This window comes from Nicotiana tomentosiformis, chromosome 5 (assembly GCF_000390325.3).
Source record: "Nicotiana tomentosiformis chromosome 5, ASM39032v3, whole genome shotgun sequence".
Lineage (NCBI taxonomy): Eukaryota > Viridiplantae > Streptophyta > Magnoliopsida > Solanales > Solanaceae > Nicotiana > Nicotiana tomentosiformis.
Genome location: NC_090816.1, coordinates 106,438,544 through 106,445,044, shown reverse-complemented (window position 1 = coordinate 106,445,044; position 6,501 = coordinate 106,438,544).

The window sequence follows — 6,501 nt, the reverse complement described above, 5'->3', positions numbered from 1 at the left end:
CAAATATATAGTAGCGGGTCAGGGTCGTTGGGTATTTTAAAAGATACAGGTGGATTTATTTAATACAAATAATACACGTGGCGGGTTAAGAAAATGCCACATGATGAAGTTAAAGTCAAAATATTGATCAAGTTAGTTCTGTTAGATATAGGGATAAGTTTGAGCCCAAAATCAAATGTTATGGGCATTTGCAGACCAAAAGGTTAACATGGGATATTTTTGAGCCATTTTCAATACTTTAGGGGTATTGTTTGCCCTTTTTCGTTAATTTTTTGACCATGATAACAAAAGTTATATAAAGGCCCAATGCCAGCATTTTAAAGCACGATGAGCAGAATTTTTGGTACAAACCCTGATGGATCACCCAAATTTTTCAACATTGTGGCTGAAAAATCTGGTGATCATCAGGATTCCTAATTCTTCAAAATTCTGGCGATCGTCAGGAGCATGCTTAAAATTCTGGCACTTGGCTATTTTTTCAATTTTGTTTTTAACAGAGTTAAAATATAAATGGTGGTTTAGAAAGGTCCGTCCAGTGTAATTTCTGGCGTGATATCACGAGTGAGACTTGATCCAAGTCACCTTTTAAAAAGTTAGATTTTATCTATTTATATTATATGAGCATAATTTTTGACTTATCTTGAAATTATAAAATTCAGCTTCTTGTTCAGTATTTAAAGGGTAGCCCAATGCACTAAATTTTTACTATGCGCGAGGTCTGGTCGGACTACAAGGGTCTATTATATGCAGCCTTACCCTGCATTTCTGCAAGATATTATTTTCACGGCTCAAACTCGTGACCTCCTGCTCACACAAGTCAAATATTTCGGTCTCACATGTCTAATATGGTTGTAGATCCTATATGTACTATTTTTAACTAGTTGTATACGGGTAAAATCGATCTCACAGTGTACCCCAACATCCGACGCGATAAGCCAGGCTCGAGATATGGCAGTAAAGGACCAAGGGTCGATCCCGAGCCTCATCGAATTAATAACCGGTACCAAAACATTCGTCTTCGAGAACACCGAGGCCGCAACTTCCGGAATCGGTCCCGGCTAAAACGACCTCGAGGAAACATTGACCAGCTTATCCGACGGGGGTCCGAAATTCTTAGGACCGGCCGGATATTATGGCAAAAATCACGGGACATACTAAAAAAGGGACCAACGGTTAGCAAATCAAGGACTTTTACTTTTTACAGAATAATAGAATAATACCTTAAAAAAAGGTTACTCTAATATATAAAGGGGGCCTCACAACTCATGAAGGAAATTGTAACATACACTCATAAGCAATACATTACTATTGATTCTTGAAATTCTTATTCTTTGGTGTCGCAATACCAATCTAAGCACGTTTCAGCTCAAAGACAGCCAACCTCCCTAGGTTGAAATTATCCAATTTGTGTGATTTGCTTTCACTTTATCGTCATTTATTTAAATTGTATTCTAATTTATTATTCAGTGTCAAATCAATCCGCATATCCTTAAAACCACTAACAAATTCAATTGTTATCTGATTTCGAGGGTAAACAGTTTGGCGCCCACCGTGGGGATGAGGATAATAGCGGCAATTTGGTACAAATCACCATAACACACCACATTTTACACTTGTTTTTTGAAGTATTTCTGATTTCAGGTCAAGATCGAAATGTCAAATCCACAGTCTGTCTCTCAAAACATGGACACGGAATCCAGCCACCATGGCAGGGACAACAATGCAGCACTCGACAACGAGATACCCCTGGTCGATCCTGGCAGAATCCCGGTGGCGGTTTCCATAGATGCCTGTTCGCATATGGTCATCGACACAAATCAACCTACCGACCCCAAAAACAGCGTGCGAAGGGAAGTTTGTTCAATCGCCCAGAACACACACGACGGTGAAAATGATGGGATCAACCTACGAATGATCTTCGAAATGCTACAGTCCCAACATGTGGCGATAGCTCAGTTGCAAAACCAAGGTCGAGCACCGAGCAGAATTGAACCCGAGCTCCCTAGGGAAGTCGTCCGTAGGAATGAGCCGATCACAGAGAGGATGAACGAAAATGAATCAGGATCAAACCCCGAGATCATAAGAATACTCAAAGATCTGACGAAATGGCGGCTCCAAAGACGATCCCCAAGAAGTTTCGCATACCCGAGATTCCTAAGTACAATGGAACGATCGACCTAAATGAGCTTGTGACCCCCTATATATGTGCCATCAAAGGGAACGACTTGGAGGATGATGAGATCGAGTCTGTCCTGTTGAAAAGATTCGGGGAGACCCTATCGAAAGGAGCTATGATATGGTATCACAACTTACCTCCTAATTCTATTGACTCATTTGCTATGCTTGCAGATTCCTTCGTAAAAGCACACGCCAGGGCTATAAAGGTCGAGACTAGGAAGTCAGACCTTTTCTAAGTAAAATAGAGGGATAATGAGATGCTTAGAGAATTCATGTCCTGATTCCAAATGGAACAGATGGATTTGCCCCCGGTCGCGGACGATTAGGCCGTTAAGGCTTTCAACCAAGGACTCAACGTTCGAAGCTCGCTGGCTTCACAACAGTTAAAACAAAACTTGTAGAATATCCAGCAGTCACTTGGACCGATGTCCATAACCGATACCAACCAAAAATCAGGGTCGAAGATGACCAGCTTGGGACCCCTTCCGGATCTGTACACCCCATCAGGATCATCGATCGAGTCAAGAGAGACACCGATCATGAACCTAGATTAAATCGGGATCAGTATCAACCGTACAATAGGGACCGGAGAAGCAGTGGGTTCGGACGAAACCCTATGAGAAATGAAAGAAGAAATGATCGAGGACAGAACAATCGAGGACTCATGAGCAAAAACAACTTCGACAGGCCTATCGGGCCCAAAGAAGCACCGAGGCTATCAGAGTACAATTTCAGCATCGATGCCTCTGCTATCATGTCTGCCACCGGACATATCAAATATAACAAATGGCCTAGACCTTTGCAATCCGATCCAGCCCAAAGGGATCCTAACCTAATGTGCAAATATCACGACACTCATGGTCACAGAATGGAAGATTGTCCAAAATTAAGGGAAGAGGTAGCCCGACTATTCAACAACGGATATCTCCGAGAGTTCCTCAGTGATCGGGCTAAGAGACATTTTAGGAACATGGATTCTAATAAATGAAACGAACTAGAGGAACCTCAGCACGTCATAAACATGATCATCGGTGGGGTCAACATCCCCCAGAGACCAATGCTGAAGCACACCAAACTATCCATCACGAGGGAAAAACGGACTCGAGATTACCTACCAGATGGAACCTTGTCATTCAATGACAAAGATACAGAGGGGATCACACAAACCCACAATTATGCACTAGTAATATCGGTACTCATAAATAAATATCGAGTTAAACGTGTGTTGATTGATCCAGGTAGCTCGGCCAACATTATCAGGTCGAGGGTCGTTGAACAACTCGGTCTACAAGAACAGATCGTCCCTGCAGTCCGAGTCCTAAACGGGTTCAATATGGCATGTGAAACCACTAAAGGGGAAATAACATTACTAGTGAATGTCACCGGAACCGTTCAGGAAGCCAAGTTCTATGTAATCGAAAGGGATATGAGATACAACACTTTGCTCGGAAGGCCATGGATTCACAACATGAGAGAAATACCTTTGACATTACACCAGGTGCCGAAATTCCCGACGCTCGCAGGAATCAAAATAGTTTACTGGGAACAACTGGCCGCTAGGGAAATGTTCGCGGTCGATGAGGTCATCTCGACATCCACACTCTTGAATCTAAGGGTCCGAATCCGGTGGTCAAAAATAGGGCCAAATAGAAATCACCGATACCAGCCTCAACAGAATCGGAGGAGCGAGGGGTAGACGAGGGCAATGATTACGGAGTCCACTGATCTTTCATAGCCCCCAACGATTTCGACACTACGAAATCAATGGTCGAGGAGCTGGAGCAAGTCGTACTAAGTGAACACCTGGCTGATCGAAAGGTATCCCTGGGCATATGGTTAAACCCCGAGCACAGAAGAAAATTCATTCAATTTCTTATAGCTAACAAAGATAGTTTTTCTTGGTCCCACCTCGATATGACAGGGATACTACCGGAAATAGCCACTCACAAGCTAAGCTTGGACCCGAAGATTGACCTAGTGAAGTAGAAGAGGAGACCCCAGTTCAAGGTCAAACATGCTTTCATCAAGGACGAGGTATCGAAACTCCTGAAAATAGGGTCCATTCGGGAAGTTAAATACCCAAATTAGTGAACAAACGTAGTAGTAGTCCCTAAAAAGGGAATAAATTAAGAATGTGTGTAGACTATAAGGATTTGAATAAAGCATGTTCCAAGGGCTCCTTCCCTCTGCCAAACATCGATCGAATGATCGATGCCACGGCCGGCCACAAGATCCTCAGTTTTCTCGATGCCTACTCCAGGTACAACCAAATACGGATGAACTCGGATGATCAGGAAAAAACTTCCTTTATCACTAAATACGACACATACTGCTATAACGTAATGCTATTCGGGTTAAAAAATGCCGATACCACTTACCAACGCCTAGTAAACTGGATGTTCGAAGAACAAAATAGGCAAATCAATGGAGGTTTACATTGGCGATATGTTAGTTAAGTCCCTACGAGCAGAGGACCATTTAAAACACTTGCGTGAAACCATCAACATATTGAAGAAATACAATATGAAGCTAAACCTGGAGAAGTGTGCGTTCGGAGTTGGATCAGGTAAATTTCTTAGATTTGTGGTATCCAACATGGGAATCAAGATTAACCCCGACAAAATCAAAGACATCGAAGATATCACGGTTGTAGATAACATAAAGGCCGTGCAAAGGCTAACTGGGCGCATAGCCGCCCTGGGGCGATTCATCTCGAGGTCCTCCGATAAGAGCCACCAATTTTTCTCATTATTGAAAAAGAAGAGTAATTTCTCATGGACCTCGGAGTGCCAACATGCCTTGGAAGAGCTCAAGCGATATCTATCCAGCCCGCCGGTGGTCTACACGTCGAAGATAGACGAACTATTATACCTATACCTGGCAGTATCAGAAATAGTGGTAAGTGAAGTCCTGGTCTGGGAAGAACAAGGTACGCAATTTCCAATTTACTATGTTAGTAGAACTTTAGGTGAGGCTGAAACTAGATACCCTCACCTAGAGAAATTGGCACTTGCCTTACGAAACGCCTCTAAGAAGTTGAAACCGTATTTTCAATGTCACCCCTTACGTGTTGTGACTACTTACCCATTGAGAAATATAATGCATAAACCCGAACTCTCGGGACGGTTAGCTAAGTGGGATGTTGAGGTCAGCGGGTACAATATTGAATATCGGCCCCGAACTGCCATTAAATCTCAAATTCTGGCAGACTTTGTGGCCAACTTTATGTCGACGCTGATACCCAAGGTCGAAAGAGAGTTATTATTAAACTTGGGGACTTCTTCGGGGATCTGGGCCCTATTTACAGATGGTGCCTCGAATGTGAAGGGGTTTGGACTTGGCATTGTGTTAAAGCCACCCAAGGGCAATGTAGTTAGACAATCTATTAGAACTATAAAATTGACTAACAACAAGGCCGAATATGAGACCATGATTGCAGGTCTCGAACTATCCAAAAGCTTGGGGGCAGAGGTGATCGAAGCTAAGTGCGATTCCCTCATTGTGGTAAACCAAGTTAATGAGACGTTCGAGGTAAGAGAATAACGAATGTAGAGATACCTAGATAAACTACAGGTAACATTACACCGGTTCAAGGAATGAACTCTACAACACGTGCCTAATGATCAAAACAACGAGGCTGATGCCCTCGTTAATTTGGGATCGTCGGTAGAAGATAATGAGCTCAATTCAGGGGCAGTCGTACAACTAATGAGGTCGGTAGTCGAAGAGGGCCATGCCGAAATAAACTCAATGAGCCTAACATGGGATTGGAGAAACAAATTCATAGAATACCTGAAAATCGGAAAATTGCCCTCGGATCTAAAGGAATCGAGGGCCCTACGTACGAAGACAACTCGGTTTAGTTTATCCGAGGATGGAACCTTAGTCAGAAGAACATTCAATGGCCCGATCGCGAAATGTTTAGGACCGAGAGATACCGAATACGTTTTGAGGGAAATTCACGAAGGCACATGCGGAAATCATTTAGGTACCGAAGCACTGGTCTGAAAAATAATCAGGGTCGGCTACTACTAGATCGACATGGAAAGGGATGCAAAGGAATTTGTACGAAGATGTGGTAAATGTCAAAGGCATGCTCCAATGATTCATCAAGCTAGGGAGCTGCTACATTCGGTCTTATCACCATGGCCATTCATGAAATGGGGGATGGATATCGTTGGCCCCTTCCACGGGCACCCGGTAAGGCTCAATTTATTCAATTTATAATGGACTATTTTTCTAAATGGGCGGAAGCACACACATATGAGAAGGTCAGAGAAACGGAAGTCATTGATTTTATCTGGGACCACATCATATGTCGGT